We start from the raw sequence: 26,817 nt of genomic DNA, 5'->3' as shown, positions 1-26,817 counted from the left end.
TGAACCCTCCCTGACCAAGTGCCGGCTTAATAGCAAAGTCCATGCCTCTTGAAGTGCTCTCACAGGCTCCATGCAGGTAACATGTTCCCAGGCTGAGAGAGCTGTGTCTGCATTCTCAGCCTTATATCAGGCTACCACACCTGAGGAGTAATTACCTGACAGCCCAAAACCCGGACTGTCCGGATGGAGTGGGGCCCACCCTTCTCTCCCCACTCCAGCAACACAGGCCCTTAGAACAGGTTTTATGCAAACCTGAGTTGCACAGACCTCTCCTGAACATTTCCCTGGTTGCTTTTAAATGACAGAAGTGAGAAATCTTGGGCACACATAGACCCCGTCCACTACTTCTCCAGACACTCTGTCACACTATAAAGATATGTTACATTTTTAGCCAATGTTCACTTTTTAACTACTGTAGTGAATTTTTATACTACAGTTTTTGCACGCACGCACTAGTGTGCTCATTTCCTTCTGTGAAAAAAGACCTGCAGTTAATGGTTGGTAGTTAGTTTTATATATATATGTTGGTAAGGCTGAAGTTCAGCCTGCATTTGTGGGAGGGGCTTGAGCCTTCTTAAACCCCCACTTACCTCATCACAGTGGGCGTTCCGGTTCTTGGTGATCCACTGGCTAGTGTTGGTGTGTTTCCTGGTACCTACAGTCGCCTCTTGCTGAGTTTGTGTCTCCTGGTGGTAAGTATGGGGCTCTTTCGCAGGGTAAGAGCTGAGGAAGTCTGGCGCCCTCCCTCCGCCTCATGCTGCCGGTGCGTTCCAGCGTGGAGCGCACGGGCTTCCGGCTAACCCCCCCCCTCCGCTCGTCTCCCTGGGTGCTTGGCATGTGGCGTCAGGGGACGTACCCGGCAGCCGGTCTGGCTCACAGCCTGTCTGGTGGGTTAGGTGTGGGGGGGCTCACAGGTCGGGCCGGCATTCCTGTTCCCGGCACGGCGCTCGGGGGGCGTGCGTTCCAGGGTGGAGCGCACACACTTCCGGGTGTCGGTCCTCACCGCTCCCTTGGCTTCAGGCGGCTGCTTGGTCCTACCGGCCCAACAGTGTCCCCCCGATCATCGGGGGGGGAGGTTCTTCTCACCAGGCAGAGGCACTTCGAGTCCGGCATAGCAGCCGGTGCACACGGGCGTGCGTTCCAGGCTGGAACGCACTCCTCTTCCGTCGCCCACAATGGTGTTACCCTCCCCTGCCCCGTCGCCCTGGCTGCATGATGAGATTGCATTCCACGCTGGGCGTGGGATCACGGGCAGCCGGGCCAGACGGGGAGAGGAGGGAGGAGGTGTCAAGTATTAATTATCCATAAAATAAGCGGTCAGCATGCGCAGCAAACCCACAAAAAAAAAAAATAATCCCAAAAGGGGGGAATGAAATTAAGGTACATTCGGGGTAAACCCGCCATAGTCCGCAAAAGAAAAAAAAAAAAAAAAAAGAGGAAAATAAAATGGATTCATAGACAAACCCGCCATATAGTTAAAAAAAATAAAAAAATATATAAAAGAGGGAAATTAGGTATTGGAAACCCGCCATATAGTACAAAAAAAAACAAAAAAACATTTAAATAAATAATTTTAAATTTGGGGGGTCCACGTGGGACCAGTCTGGCTCCTTCCCACTTCGGCCATCGGGTCACATCCGAGGGGTCTGGTTTCCCTGGTTCGCCCAGGCTATCATGTTTTGTCAGGTCACCAAGTCATTGTCTGCCGGTTGCAGTCGGGTGGCCGGTCACGGTTGGTGGCCCCCCCTCCTCCCCTGGTATGCTCAGGGCTCGGCTCACTCCTGGTACGCCCAGGTCTTCACGTTTCTTGTCTTACACACGGGTTCCTGCACCTGTCCTTCGGCTGCAGGTCTCCCTAGGCGGCCATCTTCGGCTTCTTCCCTGGGCTTTCTTGCTGTCCGTAAATCCGAAGTTCATAGCTTACCACTGCCCTTCGCGGGCCGCTGCTATGCGCAGCCTCTATTTTCAGGGCTACGCGCCTTCTCTCCTGTCAAACCGCCTGGTTCGCCCAGGCGGCTCTCTTCGGTCAGGTGTCCGATCCGATGCGCTCGGATGGTCGCTTCGCCTTAGGGTGAGCCCCAGCCTGGCCAGTTCGCCTGGTTCCGCGGGTTGGGGGACACCCATGGCCCCTGCACTTTCAAATGTTTCGCCTGTTGTTTTATTTACAGGAGTTTTGTTGTCACGGTTGGTGGCCCCCCCCTCCTCCCCTGGTACGCTCAGGGCTCGGCTCACTCCTGGTACGCCCAGGTCTTCACGTTTCTTGTCTTACACACGGGTTCACGCACCTGTCCTTCGGCTGCAGGTCTCCCTAGGCGGCCATCTTCGGCTTCTCCCCTGGGCTTTCTTGCTGTCCGTAAATCCGAAGTTCATGGCTTACCACTGCCCTTCGCGGGCCGCTGCTATGCGCAGCCTCTATTTTCAGGGCTACGCGCCTTCTCTCCTGTCAAACCGCCTGGTTCGCCCAGGCGGCTCTCTTCGGTCAGGTGTCCGATCCGATGCGCTCGGATGGTCGCTTCGCCTTAGGGTGAGCCCCAGCCTGGCCAGTTCGCCTGGTTCCGCGGGTTGGGGGACACCCATGGCCCCTGCACTTTCAAATGTTTCGCCTGTTGTTTTATTTACAGGAGTTTTGTTGTCACGGTTGGTGGCCCCCCCTCCTCCCCTGGTACGCTCAGGGCTCGGCTCACTCCTGGTACGCCCAGGTCTTCACGTTTCTTGTCTTACACACGGGTTCACGCACCTGTCCTTCGGCTGCAGGTCTCCCTAGGCGGCCATCTTCGGCTTCTCCCCTGGGCTTTCTTGCTGTCCGTAAATCCGAAGTTCATGGCTTACCACTGCCCTTCGCGGGCCGCTGCTATGCGCAGCCTCTATTTTCAGGGCTACGCGCCTTCTCTCCTGTCAAACCGCCTGGTTCGCCCAGGCGGCTCTCTTCGGTCAGGTGTCCGATCCGATGCGCTCGGATGGTCGCTTCGCCTTAGGGTGAGCCCCAGCCTGGCCAGTTCGCCTGGTTCCGCGGGTTGGGGGACACCCATGGCCTCTGCACTTTCAAATGTTTCGCCTGTTGCTTTATTTACAGGAGTTTTGTTTCCAGTTCTCCGTTCCTTTTTCGGTCCTGTTCAGGTAAGTTCGTGCTGGCACCACCTCGGTCCCAATCATAACCACGCGTTAATTACCATTGTCTGTTCGGCTAGGCCAGGTTCGTCGGAACAGTCTTGCGAATTCCATTACCGGTACGTGTCTCTCTGTCGTGCACCAATTTAATCTCCAAGTACGTCATCACCTTTTTTTTTTTTTTCTTTCCTTTTCTCCCTTTATTTTGTCATCAACTGTGGTGATATGTCGGTGGTCCTTCGGGCCAAGGATTCACGGCTCAACCGCAAGTTGATCATCCCGGAATTTGTCCTGGCCTTCAGCCTCTTCAGGGACATCGTCTGCACCGCACAGCCAGAGAGAAGAGAGGAGCTGGACAGCTATTTGTACCTAGTCACTGACCTAGGGCACAAGTATGGTGGGTCGGCCTTCTATGACTACCACCGTTCCTTTGCAGCCAAGGCGGCGGCAGCCCTGGCCCAGTTCCAGTATGTCACCAGCTGGTCCTTGATTGACACCGAACTTTTCTGCCGTCACTTCGCTGGCCTCAGGGCTCCCAACTGTGCGACATGTCAGTCGATTTTCCACTCCTCTGAATGGTGCCCCAATACCGCACACCCGTCTCAGGACAGGGCCATCCCGGGGACCTCTGGATCATTTCCATCCAACCCCTCCACAGACAAGCTCGGCAGACCTATTGTCTACCTGGGGAAGAGCCAGGTCTGCAACAACTTTAATTCAGGGGGGTGCTCTTATGCCAGCTGCCGATCGCTCCACGTCTGCTCCCTGTGCTTCAGGGCCCACCCACGGTCCGCCTGCCCAAAGAAGTCTTCCAAGGGTTCCTGACTAGCGGACATCAACGTGGACCTCTTGGCGGCACTCCTTTGCGATCACCACGATCAAGACTTTGTGGCGTTCTTGTTGGCAGGCTTCCGCAAGGGGTTCCACACAGGGCTCATCGCTCTGCTACAGGTGCGCTGGGAGGGCAGGAATCTGCTGTCCGCCACCCTGGACCCTCCAGCAACTAGCGAGTTGCTCCAGTCGGAGGTATCCAAGGGGTTCCTCATAGGCCCGTTCCCACGCATCCCGTTCTCCTCATGGCGCATTAACCCCATCGGCTTGGTGGCAAAGAAGAACACCAATAAAAAAAGATTAATTTATGATCTGTCCGCCCCTCATGTGTCCGGTGTTCCAAGCCTCAATTCTCTGATCCCCTCTGATCCCCTCAGAAGAATTTTCCATGCGTTATTCCTCGGTGGACGACGCCATCCGGGCCATCCTGTCGCATGGTAGGGGCGCTTGGCTGGCAAAAGTTGACATTGCAGATGCATTCAAACTCCTTCCCATCCTGCTGCAGTTATGGCAGTTCTACGGTATTGAGTGGGCCGGCCAGTATTTTTTCGCCAACAGGCTCACGTTTGGATCCAAGAGTAGCCCGTGGTTATTCGACCAGCTGGCCAAGGCGCTACATTGGATCCTGATCCATCACGGGGGTCTCCGGTCGGTCGTTCACTACCTTGACGATTTTCTTGTTGTCGAGGATCCGCAGGGCGGGTCCGGCATACTTTCCATCCTCCTCGAATTGTTTGCCAGTCTGGCTGTTCCGGTCGCGGAGTCTAAAACGGAGGGTCCGGCCACGAGGGTATCATTCTTGGGCATCGTCCTGGATTCGGTTCTGTTGCAAGCCAGCCTACCAGAGGAGAAACTCGCTCAGTGTCGGGAGGTCATTTCCCATGCGGCAGCCACAGGATGCCTCACTAGAGTCGAGTTGCAGTCTCTTCTGGGGCGGCTCAACTTTGCCTCCAGGATTATGCCCCAGGGGAGAACCTTTGTGTCAAGGCTGCTCCAGCTTCTTCCCTCGGCACCCGAACAGGACAGCATCATCTGGTTGGATGGCCAGGCCATGGCGGACCTGGCTATGTGGGAGTTGTTCCTGTCCCGGTGGAACGGTGTCTCCTTTTTCGTGTCACCTTGGTCTTCCTACTGCCCGACAATTTTTTCGGACGCAGCTGCATCTTGCGGCTACACTGCCATTTGGGGTTCCCAGTGGCTAGCGGATCGTTGGCCCAGTGCCATCTTAGAGGAGGCTGAATCCATCCGCACCTCCTCTTTGTTGGAATTATACCCCATTGTGGCAGCGGCTCAGGCTTGGGGCCACCTCTGGGCCAACTTGCCGGTGATGTTTGTGACAGATAACCAGGCCTTGGTCGACATATTGGCCAAGGGCAGGGCCAAGTCCCCCAAAATCATGGCGCTGTTGCGCCAGCTGGTTTGGCTGGCCCTGTCGCATAACTTCCACCTGCATTGTAGCCACATCCCGGGGGAGAGGAATATAGTAGCAGACGCGCTGTACAGGTTTAATTTTGAACTTTTCTTCCAGGTAATGCCGGAGGCCGAGCCACGCAGATTTCCCACCCCGCCCTTCAGTTCCCTGACAATGGACTAAGCATACTCATCGCGTCAGCAAGGGACCTGGCGCAGCAGTCCCTTGCCCCCAACACGGCCAGGAACTACCTTTCGGGCCTGAGAACCTTCCAGGAGTTCTCACGTCTGCACCCGCAGGCTGGCCTGGCAGACATTCCTTACGTCATGGCCTTCATCGCCCATTGTCACCACCAGTTACACCTCTCCTACAACACCATTAAGTTGTACCTGGCGGGTGTCCAACACCACACCATGCTCCGCAACCCTGGGGGCGGGTCCATTCTTTCTGCGCATGCGGTCAAGGCCACCTTGCGAGGGGTCCAGAAGGGTGGGCCCAATGCCCCATCCCGCAGGCAGGGTATCACGGGGGAGATGTTCCGGAAATTATCTTCAGCCCTGGATGGTGCTCCTTTTGGGCCCTTTCCCAGCTTGGTCATCAAAGCTGCCATGTACTTAGCGTTTTCCTTAGGCCAGGCGAGTTCACGTGCGGTACGGCGGGACGGTGCAGCCTGCACAGAGAGCAGCTGGTGAGGGTGGTTGACCATTACGCGCTGAAGATAATTACCACCAAAACCAGTCAAACTGGCCCCCCGGTGGAGGTCCAGTTCTTTCCCACTAGCAATGAATGGTGCCCGATACAGGTATTTGACCGGATCATCCTCGCCCTCCGGGAGGCGCCACCTCACAGCCCTCTGCTACCCCATCTGAAGGGAGCTCTCACCACGGCGCAATTCGTCAGCCACATCCACATGGTGGTGGCTGGCTTCGGGATTGGACTCAGGAGCGATATCCGGTCATTCCTTCCGCATTGGTGCCGCCTCCGCGGCTTCCCGGCGGGGGGTCCCCGCCCATGTCATCCGGAAAATGGGGAGATGGCATTCGTCTTGCTTCGCCAGATACATACCTAACCCGCAGGTGGAGATTTCGCAGGCATTTCGGTCTTTGGTGTTATAAGGTAATAAAGTCTTGCACCTTAACTATTGTTGTCATTTTTGCCCCCTTTTAGGCTACTCTCATACCCAGCTCCAGGCACACCCCAGCCGGTTTAGGTTCCAGGCAGGCACTCTGCCCTAGTCTCGTATTTAGCCGCGACCACAAATATATATATATATATATATATATATATATATATATATATATATTAGGAAGGCGCAAGGGTTCATCATTAACGGAAGGTATGCGTCTCCGAGATTCCTGGCTTTGTGAGGTAAGAGCTGGTAATTTCATATGTCAGCGGCAGCTAGTGCTGGCTGACATGGCTTTGCTATTTAGTATGTCTGTAAAGCCGATCCGGGCCGGCTCTTCCTGGGAGCAGCCAAAGTGCAGCGTGGGTGGCTGCTCCCCACGTTCCAGGCTGGGTCTTGGTTTGGGCTATAAAACACAGGCAGCATTGTCAGACAGTGAAGCTCTGTCAGTCTCTGTGTTGGAACCTGGGAGTTTGTGTAAAGGCCTGCTACCTTGTTGGCGTGAGAGCAGGTGGTTTCTGCTATGTCCAAGGACTTCTGCATTGCTGCATGGTGTGAACAAACACCAGACTCAAGGTGACTGTTTTACTTGAAATTGACTTTTTGTTTTGCTTATCCTTATGTGTGAATAAACACCGAACTGTTTGAGTTAAAGACGTTGTCGTTGCCTCTATACTGCGTCCACAAGCCTGTCTACCAGAGCAAATCGCCACAATTGGTGTTGGATGCGGGCAAGCGCAGTGAGGCAGGCCTGAAGGCCAAAACGTTTTTGTTTTCCTCGGCACAAGTGCATGTCCTACATTAAGCCAGCAAGGTTGCGACCCTTGTCCCCTGACAAAATGGAGGCGGTCGTGAAGGCCCTCGTGGAGGCTAACTTGCAGCAGCGGGAGGTTAACAAGCAGCAGCAGGAAACTAACCAGCTGCTATTGCAACATGTGATGGTGTTGCAAGTGGCAGTGATGGTGTTCGAAATGTCCACGATGCCCGGAAAGCTGTCCGTGCAACGATCCCTAAGATGACTCCCTTGGATGGCGCCGAGACCTATCTGGTGGTGTTCGAAAAGGTGGCCATGAGGGAAAAGTTACCCCGAGACCAGTGGGCTGAGGTCGCTCCGTTCCTGGTGTCTGGACCCTGCAAGTTTTTTTTCGATCTCCCCGATGATCAAGCGGCTGACTACCTGACCGTAAAAGGTGAGATCCTGGCAAGGCTGGTGGTGAATGTGTTGTTCCGGCCCAGCGAGTGCATCAGTGGGAATTTAACCCGGCTGAACCTGCCAGACCACAGTATTATGACCTGTTACACCGTTTGCAAATATGGCTGCAGCCTGACGTACTGACCCCCACTGCTATGCTGGACTGTCTCTGGAGGGCTTTGCCGTACCCCCTCCAGCACTGGATTGGCCAGGTGTCCCTGGGTGGAGCGCTACGAGGCCACCAGAAATCTACAGGGGGGTTCTTTTGGGAGGGGGCTAGTCAAACCCCAGAAATCTCCACCCCAGACCCAGCGGGCAGTGCCAGCCAAACCCGCCCAGGACGTACCCCCTGTAGATCCAGCCCCGGTGGTCTGCTGGCGATGTCAGGAGCCTGGACACATAAGGGCCGACTGTCCCCATCGGGGTGAACCCACGAACACAAACTAATGGCTACCGCCACTCATTATATGCCAGGAAGTTGTGTGCCACAGGAACCTCAGAGTCTATAGACAATAACCACCTGTGCCAGGTGGAAGTGGGGGACACTCTGGCGGTGGCTCTGCTGGATGCAGGAGCCTGGTGTCCCTGGTAAGATCTGCCCTGGTACGGCCCGCCGAGTATACAGGCCGAAAGGTCGGCGTAGTGTGTATTGATGTAGACTTAAAGGACTCTCCCATCGCCCTGGTCTCTCTATCAATGGTGGCCAGCAGGTGGACTCATTAGGTGGCCGGCACCAAAAAATTACAGTATGAACTCATAATTGGGATAGTCTTCCCCGATTTCCAGGCACTATGGCCGGATAGGAAAGATACCGATACCCGGGAGTCCGAAGGGCCAGCGGTAGGGGTGACCGCCACTTCAGTGGAAGAGGGGGAGACAACCCCGCTAAGTGTGATGGTGGGAGACGTGGAGGACTTGCTGCCGGGTCCAGAGTTGGTAGACCTCAACGTCTCCAGAGATAATTTTGGTAAAGCACAGCACCAGTACCCGACTATCCTGAGCCTGGGGGAATGTGGTACTAGTTAATGGTGAGCCACAAAAACCAGGGGCCGAGTCTATGTTCCCCCATTTTGTGGTTCAACAGGAGATGCTGTACCGGGTAAATTAACTACAGGGTGAACATATTGAACAGCTGGTGGTGCCCAAAGCGTATTGCAAGTTTGTGTAAGAGTTAGCCCATCAACATGTTCTTGCAGGGCACCTGGGCCAGCATAAAAAGCAGGAGCGGATTCTATAGCGGTTCTACTGGCCCAGTGTGTTCAGAGAGGTGGAAGAGTATTGCAAGTCTTGCCCTATCTGCACCCAGCCACATTTCCGCAGTTCTCTGGTCCCTTTCCCGATTATTGAGGTTCCATTCGAGCGGATCGCTATGGATCTCATAGGCCCAGTACCGAAGTCTGCTAGAGGGCACCAACACATCTTGGTCATCCTCGACTACGCCACTCGGCACCCAGAGGCGGTGCCACTGCGTCATACATCAGCCAAACTCATAGCTAAGGAGTTAATGGAGATGTTTTCTCTAGTGGGTCTGCCTAAGGAGGTTCTGACTGGCCAAGGGACCCTGTTTATGTCCCAGGTCATGAGGGAACTCTGTAAGTTGCTCCACATAAAACAGTTACGGACGTCCGTGTATCATCCGCAAACGGGTGGCCTGGTAGAGAGGTTTAATTAAACATAAAAAAATATGTTAAAAAGAGCGGAGTCTAAGGATGGGAGGGACTGGATCCTTCTTCTGCCCTATCTCAAGTTCACAGTGCGAAAAGTTCCCCAGGCCTCTACTGGGTTCTCGCCCTTCAAACTGCTATACAGTAGACACCCTTGCGGTCCGTTGGACGTCGCCAAAGAGGCGTGGGAACACCAACCCACACCGCTCAAAAGTGTAGTTGAGTACGTCACCCAGATGCAAGGACGGATGGAAACAGTGTTACCTCTGGTCAGGGAGCATATGGAGGCAGCACAGCGAGCCCAGAGTAGGGTCTATAATCGGCAGGCTCGGGTCCGGAACTTTAACCCGGGTGATCGGATGTTGGTTCTGGTACCGACTGTAGACAGTAAGTTCCTAGCTGGGTGGCAGGGGCCCTTTGAGGTACTTGAAAAAATTGGAGAGGTAGATTACACGGTACACCAGCCAGGGAGGCAAAAGCCGGAGCAGGTGTACCATGTGAATCTGCTCAAACCATGGAAAGATAGGAAAACTGTACGGAAGAGAGTCCACGACCAGGGTTTTTCGGGGAAGCAGTTTCAGTCCCTCTGTCTGTAGCAAGGGATGCGGCGGCCACAGTGAAAATTGCTGACAGCCTCTCCTCTAAACAGGCTCAGGAAGCTAGGGAGTTCATTAGTTGGAACATGGATGTGTTCTCGGACCTCCCTGGTATGACATTATCACTGAGCCTCAGGCAAAAGTCTGGTTAAAACCGTACCGGGTACCTGAGGCTCGGTGACAAGCCATCGCGGAGGAAGTGCAGCTAATGCTCCAGCTAGGTGTCATTGAGGAGTCAAAAAGTGAATGGGCCAGTCTGTTAGTCTTAACACCCAAGCCGGATGGGACATTGTGGTTCTGTAACGACTTCTGCAAACTGAATGAGGTGTCCAAGTTTGACGCATATCCCATGCCCCGAGTAGATGAGCTTATTGAGAAGTTAGGCCAAGCCCGGTATTTTTCTGTGTTGGACCTCACCAAAGGGTACTGGAAGGTACCCTTGACGGAGGCTGCCAAGGAAAAAACTGCTTTCATCACACCAGAGGGGCTGTATCAGTACAAGGTATTACCCTTTGGTCTACATGGCGCTCCCGCCACGTTTCAAAGGCTAATGGACATTGTACTACGCCCACATAGTCGGTACGCTTATCCATAGCACCAACTGGAAAAGTCGTCTATCTAAAGTACAGGCTGTAGTGGACTCCCTTAGGAAGGCTGGCGATAGGGTTAGAAGAGACCAAGTACCTGGGGTATGTAATTGGGCGCTGAATGATCAAACCTCAGGTGAACAAAATTGAGGCAATTAGGAATTGGCCCCGACTTGTCACTACTCGGCAAGAAAAGTCATTCCTGGGTATGGTGAGGTACTAAATGAGGTTTGTCCGCACCATTTACAGGCCTTTTGAAGGAACGCAAGTCAGTGACGGTTCAGTGAAATGAACAGGCGGAAAAGGCTTTCTCTGCTTTAAGGTCTGCCCTGTGTGGGTCCCCGGTATTGGTGACACCTGACTTCAAGAGGGAATTTGTGGTACAGACCGATGCCTCTGAAGTAGGCCTCGGAGCTGTACTCTCTCAGGAAATTAATGGGGAGGAACATCCTGTTGTTTTCCTGAGCCGAAAGCTTACCCCAGCCGAGACTAAGTACAGTATAGTGGACAGAGAGTGCCTGGCCATCAAATGGGCACTCGAGTCTCTACGCTATTATCTGTTGGGGAGACCACTCCCCTCTCAAGTGGATGAACCAAGCCAAAGAGAGGAATGCTCGGGTCATCAGATGATTCTTGTAATTACAGAACTTTAAAGGGATTCTGTCACAAGATTTGTGCCCTATAAGCTAAACATATTGCCATGTCGGTGCTAATAACATGAATCCTAAACTGTCCTTATTAAACCTTCTTGTGGCTCTATTAGCCCAAAAAACAGTTTTTTATAAGCTGTCACTCACCTACCTAAGGTGCCCAAGGGGTTTTATGTTAATCCAGGGTGCCCGCCCGGACCCCTCGCCGTCTGGTGCCCAGCACCGCCTTCCTCACCTCAGCGCCGCCTCCTCAATCCACCCGTCCCTCTGCCTGATCCGGCGCCTGCGCACTAGGCTCAGCCTGTTGCGCCACGGACTCCTGGCAGCGGCTTCGTGGAGCGAAGTGCGCCGGCCTGATGCGCATGCGCACTTCACTCGATGAAGCCGCTGCCAGGAGTCCCTGGCGCATCAGGCTGAGCCTAGTGTGCAGGCGCCGGATCTGGCAGAGGGACGGGTGGATTGAGGAGGCGGCGCTGAGGTGAGGAAGGACGCACTGGGCACCAGACGGCGAGGGGTGCAGGCAGGCACCCTGGATTAACGTAAAACCCCTTGGGCACCTTAGGTAGGTGAGTAACAGCTTATAAAAAACTGTTTTTTGGGCTAATAGAGCCAAAAGCAGGTTTAATAAGGGCAGTTTAGGATTCATGTTATTAGCATGGGCACATGTTTAGCTTATAGGGCACAAATCTGATGACAGAATCCCTTTAAGTTCTCAGTGAAACACAGGGCAGGCCGCTTACAGGGAAACGCGGATGCCCTGTCCCGGGTACACTGTCTGGCAAGTGTTCACCTCCTCAGGGTTGAACAAAGGGGGGAGGTATGTAGGAAGATGCCATCATTGACAGAAGGTATGTGTCACCGAGATTCCTGGCCTCGGTGAGGTAAGAGCCGGTAATTTCATGTGTCGGCGGCAGCTAGGGCTGGCTGACATGGCTTTTCTATTTAGTATGGCTGTAAAGCCGATCCGGGTCGGCTCTTACTGGCAGTAGCCAAAGAGCAGGGTGGGTGGCTTCTCCCCACGTTCCAGGCCGGGTCTTGGTTTGGGCTATAAAACACAGGCAGCACTGTCAGGTGGTGGGAATTGACTCCTCTCTGACAGTGAAGATCTGTCAGTCTCTGTGTTGGGACCTGGGAGTTTGGGCCTGCGTAAAGGCCTGCTACCTTGTTGGCATGAGAGCAAGTGGTTTCTGCTATGTCCAAGGACTTCTGCATTGCTGCATGGTGTGAACAAACACCAGACTCAAGGTGACTGTTTTCCTTGAAACTGACTTTTTGTTTTGCTTATCCTTATGTGTGAATAAACACCGAACTGTTTGAGTTAAAGACGTTGTCGTTGCCTCTATACTGCGTCCATTAGCCTGTCTACCAGAGAAAATCCCCCCCCCCCCCAAAAAAAAATAAAAAAATAATAATATATATATAAATATATATATATATATATATATATATATATTTATATACAGTTGCAAGAAAAAGTATGTGAACCCTTTGGAATTATATGGATTTCTGCACAAATTGGTGATAAAATGTGATCTGATCTTTATCTAAGTCACAACAATAGACAATCACAGTCTGCTTAAACTAATAACACACAAAGAATTAAATGCTACCATGCTTTTATTGAACACACCATGCAAACATTTACAGTGCAGGTGTAAAAAGTATGTGAACTCCTATACTAATGACATCTCAAAGAGCTAATTGGAGTTAGGTGTCAGCAAACTGGAGTCCAATCAATGAGATGAGATTGGAGGTGTTGGTTACAGCTGCCCTGCCCTATAAAAAACACACACCAGCTCTGGGTTTGCTTTTCACAAGAAGCATTGCCTGATGTGAATGATGCCTCGCACAAAAAAGCCCTCAGAAGACCTACGATTAAGAATTGTTGACTTGCATAAAGCTGGAAAGGGTTATAAAAGTATCTCCAAAAGCCTTGCTGTTCATCAGTCCATGGTAAGACAAATTGTCTATAAATGGAGAAAGTTCAGCACTGCTGCTACTCTCCCTAGGAGTGGCCGTCCTGTAAAGATGACTGCAAGAGCACAGTGCAGACTGCTCAATGAGGTGAAGAAGAATCCTAGAGTGTCAGCTAAAGACTTACAAAAGTCTCTTGCATAATTGCTAACATCCCTGTTAGCGAATCTACGATACGTAAAACACTAAACAAGAATTAAGTTCATGGGAGGATACCACAGAGGAAGCCACTGCTGTCCCAAAAAAACATTGCTGCATGTTTACAGTTTGCACACGAGCACCTGGATGTTCCACAGCAGTACTGGCAAAATATTCTGTGGACAGATGAAACCAAAATTGAGTTGTTTGGAAGAAACACACAACACTATGTGTGGAGAAAAAGAGGCACAGCACACCAACATCAAAACCTCATCCCAACTGTGAAGTATGGTGGTGGGAGCATCATGGTTTTGGGCTGCTTTGCTGCATCAGGGCCTGGACGGATTGCTATCATCGAAGTCAAAATAAATTTCCAAGTTTATCAAGACATTTTACGGGAGAATTTAAGGCCATCTGTCCACCAGCTGAGGCTCAACAGAAGATGGGTGTTGCAACAGGACAACGACCCAAAGCATAGAAGTAAATCAACAACAGAATGGCTTAAACAGAAGAAAAAACACCTTCTGGAGTGGCCCAGTCAGAGTCCTGACCTCAACCCGATTGAGATGCTGTCGCATGACCTCAAGGAAGCGATTCACACCCGACATCCCAAGAATATTGCTGAACTGAAACAGTTCTGTAAAGAGGAATGGTCAAGAATTACTCCTGACCGTTGTGCACGTCTCATCTGCAACCACAGGAAACGTTTGGTTGAAGTTATTGCTGCCAAAGGAGGTTCAACCAGTTATTAAATCCAAGGGTTCACATACTTTTTCCACCTGCACAGTGAATGTTTACATGGTGTGTTCAATAAAACATGGTAACATTTAATTCTTTGTGTGTTATTAGTTTAAGTAGACAGTGATTGTCTATTGTTGTGACTTAGATGAAGATCAGATCACATTTTATTACCAATTTGTGCAGAAATCCATATAATGCCAAAGGGTTCACATACTTTTTCTTGCAACTGTATATAAATATAAATTTCAGTTAGTGTCAGTTTAGGATTTTGCACGAACATGAGAGTGAGGAGGAGTGTCTCTCAGTAATCCAATCTGATTTTCTGGCAGGGAGCTGCTGGCTACAGCAAGTGTGTATGGGAAGTGAGGGAAAGCAGTTTTGGCCCCAGAGAACTGGCAGAGGAGCCATATTGCGAAGGTCCTCATATTGTAAAAGTTTAAGCAACTGTAGTTAAGGGAAAAACTCAAGGAAAACAGTGGTATGTGAAGAAACTAATGATTGCTTTATGCATAATGCTGCTGCAGCAGTAACATATGCTAAAATTGATTTTTTTTTTTATGAAAACATGATAGTTACCTTTTAAGTATCGTTAAAGCTCTAAGTCTATGAGAGATGGAAAGTGTTACAATGTATCTGTTTGTGCTGAGCTTCTCCACTCCACCCCTCCCACTAGAAGGTTCCAGTCTAGCTAGAAATGGTATAGAAAAGGTGAGCAGTCAGGGCCCCTAGTGTTCTGCAGTTAGGGACCAGTGCTTAGAGTGGGAGACTCATGCCAGTCTGCATTAGTGACCAGAAAAAGACGCTGGGATGGGGACGCTGAGCCACAGACCATGGGTCAATGGCCATGTGACCAAGTAGCCACTCGGACTACTGAACTAAAGACCATGGGCTTCCAGCCTTTGACCAGGGTACCAGCCTTGTGAGAGAGAAAGGGGCAGCTATCTCAGGCCTTTCCTCAGCATCAAATGCTTCTATTGCCATGGAGGAGACTGGAGAAGCCAGTCCTATGAATTGCCTGTATTGTTTTGCATCTGAATTCCTCCAGTAAAGAAGAACACTGGTTTACTGCAGACCCTGACTCTCTGGACTTATTTCCCATTGGGGTGCACAATGGCTTACTATCCCTTCTGGAGACCAGCTACACGTGGGGGACCCAGCATAGCATTGGGACCAACCTGAACCCAGCCACTGCACTGCCATGAGGCAGGAGCCTGAAAATCAGGGTGTGCCCCAGGGGAAGAAAGTATGTGTCCTCCTTTCACTGCACAGCCCAAGGGAGCAAAGGTGTGCGAAATGCCACTGTTATTGACTGTAACAGTGTCATGGTCTTACCTTCTCACTGTTCTCCTTCGTTTGACATGTGCTGGCGGCCATCTTGGTTTCTGGGTTTCTTGTAGCCTCCCACCCTGCGGCTTCTCCTTCCCACTGGGAGGAGCTGGATGCCTAGCTCATATATATAGGAGGTCTGTGGCTTCAGTTCCTTGCTTGTTCTCCTGTGTTCACATGCTTCTAAGACTGCTGCTGCTTCTGGTTCCTGATCCTGGCCTCGTCTGACTACCCCGTTGGCTCCTGATCCTGGCTTCGTCTGACTACCCTGCTGGTTCCTGATCCAGGCTTCGTCTGACTACCCCGTTGGCTCCTGACCTCTGTCTACGCAAGACCCTGCTTCGGTTTAGCCATCCGTTTGGACTTTTTGCTTACAGCTTGATTTTCAATAAAGCCTTCTTATTTCCACTTATCTCTTGTTGTACGTCTGGTTCATGGTTCCATGACATTAGGACCAAGCCATGAATTTTGACGGTACAGGGCCATCCTCGCTACCTACGCTGGTTGCCAGACTTGATCAGCAGGATCACCTGTTGGGTCGGTTCGCTGTGGCGTTGCAAACCCTGCTTGAACGCACGGCTCATTTCGCTTCCGTTGCCGATGGGTCGGTTGTCGCTCCTGGGCCCGCTCCTACTGCCGCTCCGGTTGTTGCGCCAGAGTCTACCCCGACACCTGTTGCTGCGCCTGCGGTGTTTCGGGGTATGACCGGTTCTGCCCCCCTTCCACAGCGCTTTGGGGGAGAGCCAACTCAGTGCCGAGGTTTCCTTAACCAGGTGGGCATTTATTTCGAGTTGCTGCCACATGCCTTTCCTACTGAGAGATCAAAGGTGGGCTTCTTGGCCTGGGCCAGCCCTTTATGGGAGAACAACAATCCGGTGGTTGCCGAGTTTTCCGGTTTTGTTGCTTCTCTTCGGAAGGTATTCGATGTGCCGGCTCGTGCTGCCTCTGCTGCGAAGCTCCTTATGTCCATCAGACAGGGTTCACGATCCGTAGCTGAATACGCCATTGAGTTTCGTACCCTGGCAGCAGAGGTGGGCTGGAATAATGAGGCTCTGGTCGCTGCTTTCTCTCATGGTCTCTCGGATGCCTTGAAGGATGAGGTTGCAGCTAAGGACCTACCAGTGGAGCTCGAGTCTCTTATTTCTTTCCTGATTTTGATTGACACCAGACTCAGGGAGAGACCTTCCTTTAAGGAGAGCCTGCGGAGGTCTTCTAACAGATTGGCGCCTACGTTTGCTGTCCCACCCGTGCCTCCCTCTCCTCCCACGCCTCCTGGGGATGACTTGTCTGGGGGTGAACCCATGCAGCGGGGGTTTGCTCGCCTGTCCGAGGGGGAGAGGGTACTCCGGAGACGCGAGGGCCGATGCATGTACTGTGGTCTCGGTGGGCATTTTCGGTTGGCATGCCCGAACCGTCCGGGAAACCTGAGATCCTGTCGGGGGCAGATCTTGGGTGGAGTCTCCTCGTCCCCGGTTTCCCGTGTTGACAAACCACTGATCACTGTTGTCCTCTCCTGGGTCGGGGGCTCTGTGACAACCCAGGCGTTGGTGGACTCTGGTGCTGGTGGTTTGTTCATTGATAGTGTGTTCGCTGCCGCCAATTCCATTCCTCTGCAGCCTCTAGGTTCCCCACTGGCTCTTGAGGCGATAGACGGCAGACCCCTTCTGCCGCCACACGTGACTCATGAGACCCTTCCAGTGGGGATAGCCATTGGTGCCGTTCACAGAGAGTCGGTCTGTCTCCAGGTGATTTCGTCTCCACACTACTCGGTGGTCTTGGGGTACCCCTGGCTCCAGAAGCATAATCCGACTTTCGATTGGAGATCGGCCGAGATCCTCTCGTGGTCACCGCAGTGTGGGGCTAGTTGCATCCATGGGCCTGTCAAGTTGCTGTGTACTTCCTCGGACTCTCTGTTGCCTCCTGAATACGAAGAGTACCGGGATGTATTCGATAAGGTGCGCGCGGTTGCCCTACCTCCGCACCGCCCATACGATTGTGCCATAGAGTTACAATCTGGTGCCGTTCCTCCTCGTGGCAAAGTCTATCCTCTGTCGGTAGCGGAGAATGAGGCCATGGAGGAGTACGTGAGGGAGGCGCTTTCACGCGGACACATTCGCAAATCCTCGTCCCCGGCAGGGGCTGGATTTTTCTTTGTGAAAAAGAAGGGCGGTGAGTTGAGGCCTTGCATCGATTACAGGGGTCTCAATCGCATCACGATCAAGAACGCTTACCCGATACCCTTGATTTCCGAGCTGTTCGATCGCCTCAAAGGGGCCACGGTCTTTACCAAACTCGACCTGAGGGCGGCATATAACCTGGTAAGGATCAAGGCGGGCGATGAGTGGAAGACCGCGTTTAACACCAGGACCGGTCACTATGAATCCTTGGTTATGCCCTTTGGGTTGTGCAATGCGCCCGCAGTCTTCCAGGAATTCATCAACGATGTTTTCCGTGACCTGTTGCAGCAGTGTGTGGTGGTCTATTTGGATGACATCTTGGTATATTCTGAATCCATGGAGGCCCACATTCTGGATGTCAGACGAGTGTTGCAACGGTTACGAGAGAACAGGCTGTTCGGTAAGCTTGAGAAATGCGAATTTCACCGATCCCAGGTAACCTTCTTAGGTTACATCATTTCCGCTGAGGGGTTCTCCATTGATCCTGAGAAGGTTTCGGCTGTCTTACAGTGGCCCCAGCCCAGTGGTCTCCGTGCCCTGCAGCGCTTTTTGGGCTTCGCCAATTATTATCGGAAGTTCATCAGGGACTTTTCTATGCTAGCCAAGCCTCTCACGGATCTGACCAGGAAGGGCAGTAATTTCCAGGTCTGGCCGCTCGAGGCCATCCGAGCTTTTGAGGCTCTAAAGTCCGCCTTTGTGTCGGCTCCGATTCTGTCGCATCCCAACCCTGGGTTGCCCTTTGTCCTCGAGGTGGACGCGTCAGAGACAGGAGTAGGCGCCCTTCTGTCTCAGCGTAGAACACCAGAGGGTCCTCTGCTTCCTTGTGGGTTTTACTCCCGGAAACGGTCTTCCGCGGAGTGCAACTATCAGATTGGTGACAGGGAGTTATTGGCCATCGTGCAGGCCCTTAAAGAATGGAGGCACTTGCTCGAGGGTTCGGTGGTTCCGGTTCTCATCCTGACGGACCACAAGAATCTGACCTACCTTTCTGAGGCCAAGAGATTGACACCACGTCAGGCCAGATGGGCTCTGTTCTTGTCACGTTTTAATTACGTGGTCTCCTACCTACCCGGTTCCAAGAACATCAGAGCGGATGCCTTATCACGGCAGTACTCCGAGCTGTCCGGGGAGGAGTCGATTCCGACTACGGTCATACCTCCGAATCAGATCCTGGCCGCCATTCGCACCAGCCTGACCTCTCCCCTGGGTGAGCAGATTTTGGCGGCTCAATCTGGTGCTCCCTCTGGGAGACCCAACGGCAGGTGTTTTGTGCCTGAGGAGTTGCGCACTCGGTTGTTGCGAACCTACCATAACTCCAAGGCCGCGGGGCATCCTGGAAAGAATCAGCTGTCCTGGGCTGTTTCACGTCTGTTCTGGTGGCCTTCTCTACGTTCCGACATCGCCGCATATGTAGCGGCATGCTCCGTTTGTGCCCAGAGTAAGTCCCCTCGGCACCTTCCGTTGGGCCTTTTGCAACCCATAGCCACCGGGGAGCGCCCATGGTCACACCTGGGGATGGATTTCATTGTGGACCTCCCTGCATCCCGAGGCCATACGGTCATTCTCATGATTGTGGATCGGTTTTCCAAAATGTGCCACTGTGTTCCTCTCAAGAAGTTACCCTCTGCACAAGAGTTGGCCACGATTTTCGCCAGGGAGGTCTTCCGGTTGCACGGTTTGCCCAAGGAGATTGTGTCGGATCGGGGGAGTCAGTTTGTGTCCAGGTTCTGGCGCGCCTTTTGCTCCCAGTTGGGGATTCATCTCTCTTTCTCCTCGGCCTACCACCCTCAGTCCAATGGGGCCGCAGAACGATCCAATCAGGCCTTGGAGCAATTCCTTCGTTGCTATGTCTCCGATCACCAAGACAATTGGGTTGACCTCCTGCCTTGGGCTGAGTTTGCCAGGAACACGGCGGTGAACTCTTCCTCTGGGACGTCTCCCTTCATGGCCAATTATGGGTTCCAACCTGCCGTGTTACCGGAGGTATTCTCTCCCCAGGATATTCCGGCTGTGGAGGATCACCTTTCCGTCCTACATGCTTCTTGGGTACAGATCCAGAGGTCCCTTGAGGTCTCTGCGCAGCGCCAGAGACTCCAGGCTGATCGCAGACGAGCGCCCGCTCCTTCCTACCAGGTCGGAGACCGTGTATGGTTGTCCACCCGCAACCTCAACCTTCGAGTGCCCACTCCCAAGCTGGCGCCTCGCTTTGTTGGTCCCTTCCGAGTGCTTCGCAGGGTAAACCCGGTAGCCTATGCCCTTGCGCTTCCTCCTGGCATGCGGATCTCCAACGTGTTTCATGTCTCCCTGTTGAAGCCATTGGTGTGTAATCGTTTCACTTCCTCGGTTCCTCGGCCCCGTCCGGTCCAAGTGGGCAATCGTGAGGAATATGAGGTGAGCAATATCCTGGACTCACGCCTGGTCCGCGGTCAGTTGCAGTTTTTGGTCCATTGGCGTGGTTATGGTCCAGAGGAGCGTTCCTGGGTTCCCTCCGCAGATGTCCATGCTCCTGCTTTGCTCCGAGCCTTCCACGCACGCTTTCCTCAGAAACCGTTCCTTACTCCGCGGAGGAGGGGCCCTTGAGGGGGAGGTACTGTCATGGTCTTACCTTCTCACTGTTCTCCTTCGTTTGACATGTGCTGGCGGCCATCTTGGTTTCTGGGTTTCTTGTAGCCTCCCACCCTGCGGCTTCTCCTTCCCACTGGGAGGAGCTGGATGCCTAGCTCATATATATAGGAGGTCTGTGGCTTCAGTTCCTTGCTTGGTCCTCCTGTGTTCACATGCTTCTAAGACTGATGCTGCTTCTGGTTCCTGATCCTGGCCTCGTCTGACTACCCCGTTGGCTCCTGATCCTGGCTTCGTCTGACTACCCTGCTGGTTCCTGATCCAGGCTTCGTCTGACTTCTCCGTTGGCTCCTGACCTCTGTCTACGCAAGACCCTGCTTCGGTTTAGCCATCCGTTTGGACTTTTTGCTTACAGCTTGATTTTCAATAAAGCCTTCTTATTTCCACTTATCTCTTGTTGTATGTCTGGTTCATGGTTCCATGACAAACAGCCAGAGACACTACCACTCCCATCCTTCACCCTCGCTCCTTCCAGGCTGCTGCACATGATGTAATCCTGACTTTACGGTATTTATCCGCTCAGTTCTTTTCCTCCGCTGTGTCATGTGACAACATTGTGACGCTTCAAATGACACAATGGTTTATATGTGGGACAGGAAGTCACTTTCTCTATTCATTACTTGCTGCAAAAAACGGACTAATTAAGAAGTATATGAGTCCGTCGCAGGTAGACAGGAGAATGCTCTGCATGAGAGCTGTTTTCTCCTCCTTCTACCGATCGGTGGGGGTCTCAGCCCTCAGACCCCAAACAATCAAAAGCTTTGATATGTCACTATGAAATATAAAAATAAAAAAAAATTAAAGTGCAGTTGTAGCGGGCCTATGAGGAGTGGGAGTGGAGGGTGGGAGTGGAGGATGGGAGTCTCGGGGGCTCTGGCTGTAACAGTCAATCACAGTTGCTTTCCTCACACTGTTTCTCACTAGAACTGTGCAGTGAAAGGAGGGAGCACCCTTTCTTCCCACTGGGCTCCAGAATCATGGTAGTTGGGGTGCACATGATGTTAACCCTGGGTTCACACCTGAGCGTTCGCGATGGAGCGCTCTGTATGCGCGATTGTACCGGCGTTTACAATCGTGCATACAGAGATAAGCAAACGCCCATTGTCGTGCATTCCCAAAAGTCTATGTACGGGAACGCGCGACAAAACGCCCCAAAAAAGCTCAAGTACTTTTTTGAGCGTCGGGCGTTTTACAGCACGATCGTACGCGCTGTAAAACGCCCAGGTGAGAACCCTTCCCATAGGGAAGCATAGGTTTCTCCTTGTTGAGCGTTTTACAGCGCGTAGGAACGCGCTGTAAAACGCTCAGGTGTGAACCCAGGGTAAGTGTCTGTATGGGTGCAAGGGAGGAAGTATGGTGCAGCTGACATGTGGTGCAGGAAGCAGCAACTAGGCTAGATCTAACAGAATAAATGTTTCTCTTTACTGTAGTGCAAAATGGAAGTTGTAGTACATCCAACGATAGCAAAAACACATTTCGCACAATATGCATTGCAAATTTACCCAGATGGTTTTGTATGGATTTGAGCAAGTACTTTTTCCTCACTATCTTTATGGCTGGCAATCTCTATCTAGCACCCGATGAGGGAGGTTAGGCTCATTGCGAGTCAGGGAGAGCTGCACTTAGGAAGGGACAGATAGTGTAGGGAGTTTGTGATCACAATTTATTCAATTTTAAAACGTTTCAAAGACCTGAAAGTCCTTTTAAGGACTATTGTGTGTGGTGGCAGCAATTGAATTGTGCAAAGTTGTACTCAAATTTTTTAAATACTTTTCGAAATAGTGATTATTAAGCTATATAGAAGGTGTCTGCAGTGATTTGTGACATCTGTGCAACAGTACCTTCTGTGTGTCAGGGGCAGAGATAGGAAGAATATTAGTGAAAATAATATTTTTTTCCCCATAATTCACATTTTTGCTCTCAACGGTGTAATCCGTGAATTGTGTGATCTGCGCTTCAATACATTGTGTGGTTGTCAGTCCTAGATATAGGGGAAAAAATTAAAATACAGAAAACAATTTTTCTCCCATAATCTGTCCACATTTTTGCCATCAACTGTGTTGGATATTCCGAGGAGCTCTTTCCAGCGCCACTATTACATTTGGCCCTTGCGCCCAGCACGCTTGAAGAAGGACCTGAGATATTGTGCCCTGATTCCCAACCTCTTGAGCCTTCACAGTCTCAAGAAGATGAGGATGGTGAACGGCAATTATTTGTTCATGAGGTGGATGATGATGAGACACAGTTACCAATCACTGAGGTTGTGGTTAGGTCAAGTCAAGAGGATGAGCAGAGTAAGGAAGTGGAAGAGGAGGTGGTTGACGATGAGGTCACTGACCTAACATCGGAAGGTGAAAAGCCGAGGGACCACTAAACAACGGACACATGGACAAGTGCTGGTGGCCAGAGACGCCAGGATTGCGGGCCCTACGTCCATCAGGGTCTCTGCCAGCAGCTATATTATTGTCTCCAACCCCCACTTCACATCTGCTGTCGCCTCCTCCCCCTCCACTTCCATCTCCAGCAGCAGTGAGCTATCAGTCGCTAGCTGTAGAACTGCTGTGGGTAAGCGTCAACAGGCTGTGCTGAAGTCGATCTGTTTAGGGGAAAAACAGCACACCGCCGCAGAGCTGTGGCAGGGTATAAGGGACCAAATCGAGCTGTGGCTCTCGCCACTCAACCTACAACCAGGTATGGTCGTGTCTGACAACGTAACTTGGTGGCGGCTTTGGAGCTCAGCAACCTGACACACATCCCATGCCTAGCCCACGTCTTAAACTTAGTGGTTCAGCGGTTTATGAAAACCTACCTCAATTTGCCAGAGCTACTAGTGAAGGCGCACCGCTTGTGTGCCCATTTCCGCAAGTTGTCCACAGCTTCAGTCGGTCTGTCAACGCTGCAGTAGCGCTTGCGGCTTCTAGCCTACCGACTGTTGTGCGACGCGAGCACATGCTGGAACTCTACGTTCCACGTGTTGGCCAGGCTTTGTAAGCAGCAGAGGACAGTTGTGGAATACCAGCTGCAACATGGTCACCGCCTTTCGAGTCAACTGCCACTATTCACAAGCGTGATCGCTGCTAACAATTAAGGACGACGCTCTGAATGTGGCAGACGAGGAAATAGGGGAGGACATTACACACGGTGAAAACCATCCCACCCTCAGTTCTTCTTCTCAGCGCAAATTGGACTATGAAGAGGAGGAGCTGGAGACAGTTGCCTCTGCTACAGAGGGTAGTACTCATGGAACTTTAAAGGGAACCTGTCACCGGGATTTTGTGTATAGAGCTGAGGACATGGGTTGCTAGATGGCCGCTGGGTATGCAAATGAACCTGAGATGAGTCCTGTCCCTGAGATGAGTCAGGGACAGGACTCATCTCAGGTTAATTTGCATATGTATCAATTTTTTATTTATTTTTTTGCACAATAAAAGCACAGAGAGCTATGGGGACTGGGTATTGCTGATGTGCTAGCGGCCATCTAGCAACCCATATCCTCAGCTTTATACACAAAATCCCGGTTACAGGTTCCATCTGTTCAGCATGGATGGGCAGAAGAGGAGGAGATGGAGAGTCATCCTGATGTCGACATCGACGTCTTGCCTGTTGGTACTCTTGCACACATGGCTGACTTCATGTTAGGCTGCCTTTCCAGCGACCCTCGCGTTATACGCATTTTAGATAACACGGATTACTGGGTGTTCACCCTTCCTGTCCCCCACTACAAAGAGAACTTCTCATCTCTCATTCCTGTGGTGGAGAGGCGAGTAAAACGATGCAATACCAGAAAGTACTTATTGAGAGATTGCTCCAAAAATTTCCCTCTGACAGCGTTGGCGGCAGAGTCCGCACTTCCTTAGGCAACCGAGGAAGGGAGACAAGGGTAACACACAGCAGTTCCAACAAAGGTAGGGCAACACTCCAAGGCATGGGACACTTTCATGACACCCCACCAGCAACCTCACCCTAAAGCGCGGCCAAGGAGGGAAAAGTTTTGGAAGATGGTGAAGGAGTATGTAGCAGACCGTGTCAGTGTCCTAAATGATCCCTTAGTGCCTTACAACTACTGGGTGTCCAAACTGGACATGTGGCGCGAACTTGCGCTCTAAGCTTTTGAGGTGCTGGCCGGCCCTGCCGCCAGCGTTTTGTCTGAGCGTGTATTTAGTGCTGCTGGTGGCATTATAACAGATAAGCGTATCCGCTTGTCCACTGGCAATGCTGACAGGTTGACTCGGATAAAAATGAACAAGGCCTGGATTGCCGCTGACTTCTCAACTCCACCAGAGGACAGCTGAGCTGATGATGAACATAAAGGCAATTTCAATCTATCATTTATGATGTACTTAATCTACTGTAGTGTATTCCCATGCCCCTTTTACACCGCAAAAAAAAGACTATATGGTTGAATCTTGTTTTCTTCTCCTCCTCCTCCTCCTCCTCATCCAGATTGTATATATTCCCTCTTTTTTTAATAGGCTCAGCTCAATTGCAGGCCCTCAACTCAAATTGTTTTGTAGGGTCAGCTCACCAGCAGGCCCTCCCCCCTAATGTTTTAGAGGGTGAGTTCACCAGCACGCCCTCGTCCATAATGTTTTAGAGGGTCAGTTCAGCAGCAGGCCCTCGCCCTTAATGTTTTAGAGGATCAGCTCACCAGCAGGCCCTTGCCACTAATGTTGTAGAGGGTCAGCTCACCAATAGGCCCTAGCCCCTAATGTTTTAGAGGGTCAGCTCAGCAGCAGGCCCTTGCCCCTAATGTTTTAGAGGGTCAGCTCACCAGCAGGCCCTAGCCCCTAATGTTTTAGAGGGTCAGCTCACCAGCAGGCCCTAGCCCCTAATGTTTTAGAGGATCAGCTCAGCAGCAGGCCCTCGCCCTTAATGTTTTAGAGGATCAGCTCAGCAGCAGGCCCTCGCCCCTAATGTTGTAGAGGGTCAGCTCAGCAGCAGGCCCTCGCCCTTAATATTTTAGAGGATCAGCTCACCAGCAGGCCCTCGCCACTAATGTTGTAGAGGGTCATCTCACCAGCAGGCCCTAGCCCCTAATGTTTTAGAGGGTCAGCTGAGCAGCAGGCCCTCGCCCCTAATGTTTTAGAGGGTCAGCTCAGCAGCAGACACTCGCCCATAACGTTTTAGAGGGTCAGCTCACCAGCAAGCCCTCGCCCCTAATGTTTTAGAGGATCAGCTCAGCAGCAGGCCCTCGCCCCTAATGTTTTAGAGGGTTAGCTCAGCAGCAGGCCCTCGCCCCTAATGTTTTAGAGGGTCAGCTCACCAGCAGGCACTCGCACATAATGTTTTAGAGCGTCAGCTCACCAGCAGACACTTGCATATAATTTGTTAGAGCATTAGCTCAGCAGCAGGCCCTCGCCCATAATGTTTTAGCGGGTCAGCTCAGCAGCAGGCCTTCGCATATAATGTTTAACAGGGTCAGCTCACCAGCAGACCCACAGCTAAAATCTTTTACTTGGTCAGCTCACCTGCAGGAACGCAACTCAATGTGAATGAGGTCCTCCTTTATGTGATATACAGGTTGTATCGGAGTGCCTCTTCCTTGTAATTTATGGCAGCACTTGCACTTTATATACAAGTAAATATACAGGAAAGAATGTTTTCAAAAAATGTTTCCTCGAAAAAATCGATTTTTTTACTTTTGTGCGTAAAATCTTAATTAGATTGTGGGCCTGGTGATCACTTTAAGCCCTTTTAAGCTGCATCAGCAGCAGCATGGTGATAACAATGAGTGGCAAGGTGACATGGTGTGGAGATGGCAGCATGAGGAGACCACATAGTGGCACAATGACTGAGTCTGGATAAAAGACTAAGGCCACAGATTGCTTAGAAAGACGCAGATGATAACAATCTGTAGAGCTGTATCACAGTCACCTGCAGATTAATGCAGCCATAAATTCAAGTTGGGTTTGTTGGTTCCACCTCAGCTCACAAGCAGGCCCGAACCTAAAATCTTTTACTGGTTCAGCTCACCTGCAGGCCTGCAACTCAAATCTTTTACGGGGTCAGCTCACATGCAGGCCCCCGACTTAAATGTTTTACAAGGTCAGCTCACATGCAGGCCCTCGCATAGAACTTTTTAGAGGGTCAGCTCAGCTGCAGGCCATCGCATAAAATGTTTTACAGGGTCCGCTCACCCATAGGCACTAGCATATAATGTTTAACAGGGTCAGCTCACCAGCAGGCCCGAATCTAAAATCTTTTACAGGGTCAGCTCACCTGCAGGCCCGCAACTCATGCTGCTTTGCATTGAAGTAGTAGCCGTAGCCATTTATCAGGCTCCCTTTCCAAAATCGAACAATGATTCCCCGTTACCGGTGGTCACCATGTTAGGCGCATAAAAAAATATCGAAAGTTGATAGGGAAGATATCCAAATGGATCGTGGACGTCACGGGGACATGCGATCAGGAAGAAGTTATCTAGAGTCAACAAAGCGGCAGCAGGGTCTCTCCTGTATAAGGTTTCCTCATCCAAAATACTGCAGTGACATTCCCTGTAATTTTTTATTACTCATTCCAATAAACGGGGCATCTTAAGAGTCCTGCATTGTTATTTATCGTCACTACCTCCCCAAGTCGGGAGTGGGTAATTGCGGCACGCCTCCTGCCTTCCTTCGATTTTTCTGCTTTAATAACTTGACCCATCCTCTCCACCCAATCAGATTTCAGCCATT

The 26,817-nt window shown here is 51.6% G+C and overlaps 1 protein-coding gene across 1 annotated transcript in view; it reads right to left on the bottom strand.

Moving 5' to 3' along the window:
- The window catches only part of SLC13A2 (solute carrier family 13 member 2), a 123,969-nt gene that overhangs the window by 75,648 nt on the left and 21,504 nt on the right, over window positions 1-26,817 (bottom strand).

This window comes from Bufo gargarizans, chromosome 3 (genome assembly GCF_014858855.1).
Source record: "Bufo gargarizans isolate SCDJY-AF-19 chromosome 3, ASM1485885v1, whole genome shotgun sequence".
NCBI classification, from domain to species: Eukaryota; Metazoa; Chordata; class Amphibia; order Anura; family Bufonidae; genus Bufo; species Bufo gargarizans.
The sequence above is the reverse complement of the archived record's forward strand: the minus strand, read 5'-3'. Positions and strand labels throughout refer to the sequence as shown.